We start from the raw sequence: 5,161 nt of genomic DNA on the forward strand, positions 1-5,161 counted from the left end.
ATTAGCAGGATTCAAACCCAGGACTCCAGTGCTGCAATAAAGTGGTAAATGGAAACAGGACAACAGTTTAATTCTTAAGTGGACGTAGTCGGCCGCGGCTTTTATTAACATTGCTTTATAATGTGCATATTCATAAGAGCGGTCAGGGCGCAGACAAGTCCCCTTCACTCCCAAAACACCGGCTGTGACTTAGGAATATATTTCCAGAATATTCTATCAAAGGAGAAAACTATTAGCAAACGATGTGCAGTGTGTTATTATACAGGCTCTTTGTTACCAAACGTCTCCCTATAGCCATATGTGGTGCTGTCGCTGTGACATTACCTGGCCTGTCAGGACGGGGTCCTAGGATCGCTCCTACGTAAACTTTAGGCTGCCTTCACACGATGTAACGTGTAGCGTGATCTGGCATGTATACGGCGTGTCAGAGTTTGCGCGCCGGAAAAGCTCCCATTCATTTCAATGGGAGTTAGGATTGTATATGCTGCACTATTTTGCGGCCGCAAAATTAATGGGAGCTTTTACGGCGCGCAACCTCTCACACGCCGTATACGTGCCATATCACGCGGACGTTACATCGTGTGAACGCACCCTTAAATTGGCAGAAACCCGGCGAACCCCATTATAGTCTGTCTGGGGGTAACCGCTTTTTAGGGTGGATAGAGTTTCCATTTTTATGGACTCAAAGAACAGACCCCCTAACCCTAGTGTGAACCTGGTGTCAGATTTATTGGAGTCAATGAAGCTGAGCTGTAATACCAGTGACAACCTTTAGGCAGACGGGGGCGCTGTTGTTAAAAGAGAGTAGCCATGTTTTACTAATCACAGGTAATTGTTTGTTTTTTTTAAATAAGTGACCCCAATACGCCATGTGCTGATATATTGTATTTTATTGGTTGTGGGACATGGAAGGAAGTGACATCATTGGTAGAGAATATGCTGATTCATGGAAGAAGAGGAGGAGGGGCAAAATCATCAGGGGGAAATCAGTCCGAGGACTCGTCATAGCCTGGTCAGGAATCCATTGCCGCGTCTAGAAGAGAAAAATGTGACTTAGTGATTTCCTATTATCCAGTCCCCTACACATCTATAATAACAGACCCCTAAATAATGCCCCCGACCTCTTCCATCCCTTCAGGTAAGAGCTGCACATAAATCCTCAGCTGTTACCTGTATTTGTGCAGGATTTCAGGTGTCCCCGTCCTCAGTTCCTTCCAGGGCACCAGTCACAGCCGCTCGTCCATCTGGAGGAATTCTCAGGGGCATGAAAACTATATTCATAATTCTGTGACGTCTCTTATGTTCAATGACCGGAATCTCTACTATTATATTGATGCCTATTTGGTTAGTAGTAACACCCCGGGACAGGACGGGATTGGGGTCTGCAGATACCGAATCTCTGACACCAGATGATCCACCAGGAACAACAACTTGTGTAAACTTTATACCATAATATCCAAGACCACGTACGTCTTGAAGTTCCAAAGTAATTGTCTCAGGCAGGACAGGACTGGACAGTGCATCAGTTCTATCAGGTCCAGGATCTGCTCCGCTCTGTATATATACAAACAATATACAAATAAAACAGGGTCGTTGGTGCCCTTAAAGTGTACGGGCTCTGGTAGAATTACAAGCCGGAGCGGCCGCCCCCTTTATTTATTTATTGCTGTCTGGCCGGGTGCTGTATGTCAGACCGTCGGGGATCTCACAGTATTCGTGAATCCCAATGGTCTAGCACCTGACTCCTTCTGTTATTATTTTACTTCTGTGAGTTTAATAAAGCTGTGGCCATTTTGACACCCAAAAGAAAGTGTTTTGTGCATTTATTCCAAAGTCAATATTTAATGTAGTTTGGGTGGTTTTAGGAAGGAGTGAGCAACATCCCATATCCAAAAGTCTTGTTGTAATGTCCCGGTACTGCTCGTCTCATTCCCTTTAATAGTCCGTGCAGACCGAGATGGTATGGACATTTGCATATAAGGTAAAGCGTTTCCTCCCCCTTCATTCCTTCTATATATTTCTATTCTACCTGAGCCAGCACACAGGGGGTCTATTAATGCACCATCTTGTGGATGTTTTTGTGAACTACACCTGCCTATACTTTGCCATTGTAATTTCAGTTGGCACTGTGAAGGAGTGTCCAGTATGATCAGGTGACTGGCCTGGAGGAGGAGGAGTTACCGCCCCCTCTAGGGGGGTTGGGGACCTTTTGTCTGGGCTTTTGTGTGGAGCGACAAGACAAGACATGTGGACCTAGCAGCACATGGAGAGCTGAAAATGGCAGCCAACTCTGAGAGCACTTCCCACAGAGATGGATTTTCCTCTGTTCTCAAGATTCTCCTCAGAGAGTGTTTTCCTCTGAAGCTCCAAGCCTACAAGCACTGACGTTGATGGACCTGCCTATCCATACATCTGGGACCTCACACGTATCTCTCTATTCAAGTAAGTCTTTGGGACAAATCTATATTTAAGAAGCCCATAGCTAGTCTGGCAGAAATTGAGGGTCTCCCGCTGCTGAAAAAAATTGTATTTGCTATTCTACATACGTGTACCCAGTTGTTGTGGACTAACCCCCTGGATACAGGCCATCTTTACAAGTATATACAAGTTTAACTACCCAAACAACTACTAACTAAACTATCCAAAGCATTCTGCCTCCATCACCTGCTAACTGGACACTACCTACAAAGATCGCTGTATTGTATGTGAAGAATTACTCCATATGTACATTTGTATTACCTTGTCCTGCTAGTAAAAGAGCAACGATTACCCCCGAAGCCTGGTTGTCTGTTGTCATTGTCAGATATCAGAGTGGGGGTGGGTAGTCGGGGACATCAAAAAGGAGATTTTGTGCACATTTGGGACCCAGGGACCCCCTGAAAGCCGGCCACATCTGATATATTACCCGTGATACCAGCCCTGGCCCTCCTGAGTGTTACATTGTCATCTGGCACAAGTGACTGTGACCCCCCAATGTCTGACTACTATTACTACTGCTGTATAAAGCACTAGGTACAGAAGCTCCCGCTACCCCCATCCCAGGATAGGAGGGAGAGCTGGACAACAGGGTGACCCTAGGGCCAGGAATGATGATGGGATGTGACAGCCGACCATCCTATGGATGAATACACTATAGATACAACGTCAGCCATTGTGGTCTAGTCATCAGATGGGAGTGTGAGGAGAGATTTGGGCCGGCCGGGGATTTGTGGTACCAGAAGCCGCTCTACACTATATATCTGTATAGGGGGAGGGGGGGACATTTACTGATCCCCATTACATACAGTAGAGATAGTTACATGATGAATTGTGGCTACAGGTGTCCACCACTAGGGGGAGGTAACTGCATATAAATCTGTACAGTCTGCACTGACCCCAGCTAGCACAATTTGCCCCATAACACAGAATAGACACTTACAGGACTGATGTCTCCGGCAGGGTTGATAGGGATTCCCCGAGTAGCAACTGCAAAATAGGGCAAAAAAAGGACCAGAAATGTCAGGACAGAATATTCAGAATATTTTTGTAATTTACAGTCATATCTGTCTGTAGGAAAGCTGGGTGACAACTACTATGGGTTTTATGACTCCTTCTCTTAGGGTGCATTCACACAATGTAACGTGCCGCGTAATATAGCACATTTACAGTGTGTGAGAGTTTGCGCGCCGTAAACGCTCCCATTGATTTCAATGGGAGTTAGGATCGTATACACCGCGTTATTTTGCGGCCATGATTCAAAATCACGGCAGCAAGGAGATAGATAGATAGATAGATAGATAGATAGATAGATAGATAGATAGGAGATAGAGAGATAGATAGATAGATAGATAGATAGGAGATAGATAGATAGATAGATAGATAGATAGATAGATAGATAGATAGATAGAGAGATAGATAGGAGATAGATAGATAGATAGATAGATAGAGAGAGAGATAGATAGATAGATAGATAGATAGATAGATAGATAGATAGAGAGAGAGAGAGAGAGAGAGAGATAGATAGATAGATAGATAGATAGATAGATAGATAGATAGATAGATAGATAGGAGATAGATAGATGATAGATAGGAGATAGATAGATAGATAGATAGATAGATAGATAGATAGCCAAAAGGAGGAGAGAGAGGCGAGGCCAGCCGAGACACACACACACACACACACACCCCCCCCCGAAGTCTAACAAAATTTCCCCCAAACTGCGGGCCGTATGTGCCCACCGAAGAACTGGGGAGTAGCAGCAGGACCACCCTAATACTGAGGAGGAAGGGGGGCAGAGAATAAGCACCCAGGACCGCAGAACGCGGTCGGAGTCTAATGCGCCGTATCTACGACGCATGCGCGGCCAGCCTGGAAGCGGAAGTCCCGCAGTCCCTGGGCAACACAAGCCACAGACGAAGAGTTCTGCTCCACCGAGCGGAGCAGTAAGGTTTCCCCACCTCCCTCCCAGCGGAGAACTGGCAGAAGCAAGCAAGCGAAGAGGAGGACAGATGCCGCCCTACACCCGACCGGGAGAGAGGCGAGAAAACAAGTAAGAGAACGGGGGGGGGGGACAGGGAACCCCTATCAGAAGTCGAGACACCTCTCCTTCCCCCCCCCCACCACCACCTGTCCTGTCGCATAGGACAGAAAAAAACACACAGGGGGGAGGAGGTCTCTCGGCCTCTTATAGGGATGTAAAGCTGTTAGTTAATTAAAAGTTCCACCTGTCCTAACAGCTCACAGGGGCAGGAATACCCCAGTTGTGCTGCTGTTGGGCGTAGGGGGGATGGGGTCAATAGTCAGGACTTGGCCCAGGCGTTGATATGGCACGACAGGGGGATCTGCAGGAGTCTTGAAAAATCAACACTATAAATATGGAGTCTTGATGTACATTTGATGTATAGACTTACCAAAGAAGCTGGAAAGGAGCACAAGGAGGAGAAGAGCGGCCGCCTTCATGGTGGGAATGACGGGTGACGTCTTCACCGGAATAATCTAAGCTCAGGTGTAGATACCTGCACCGGGTGATGCTGCACTATATTTAATACTAGGACACAGCGCACACTGTTTAACATTTGCAAAAGGAGGAACGATGCCAAGATCATTAACCAGTAAGATTATTTGCTGGGCCAAAATTCTTCATATGGTGTTTGTTTTATTTCCAGTTTTGCAAATCATTGC

General features: G+C 46.2%; 1 long non-coding RNA gene across 1 annotated transcript; it reads right to left on the minus strand.

The window, feature by feature from the left end:
- Positions 1 to 1,471: 1,471 nt before the first annotated feature.
- Positions 1,472 to 4,959, minus strand: LOC142209228 (uncharacterized). The gene is made up of 3 exons (XR_012716931.1): positions 4,891 to 4,959; positions 3,419 to 3,465; positions 1,472 to 1,554 (listed from the first exon to the last, which is right to left on the minus strand). It is a non-coding gene; the product is annotated as an uncharacterized LOC142209228 (long non-coding RNA).
- Positions 4,960 to 5,161: the final 202 nt, after the last annotated feature.

Source organism: Leptodactylus fuscus, chromosome 6, assembly GCF_031893055.1.
Source record: "Leptodactylus fuscus isolate aLepFus1 chromosome 6, aLepFus1.hap2, whole genome shotgun sequence".
Lineage (NCBI taxonomy): Eukaryota > Metazoa > Chordata > Amphibia > Anura > Leptodactylidae > Leptodactylus > Leptodactylus fuscus.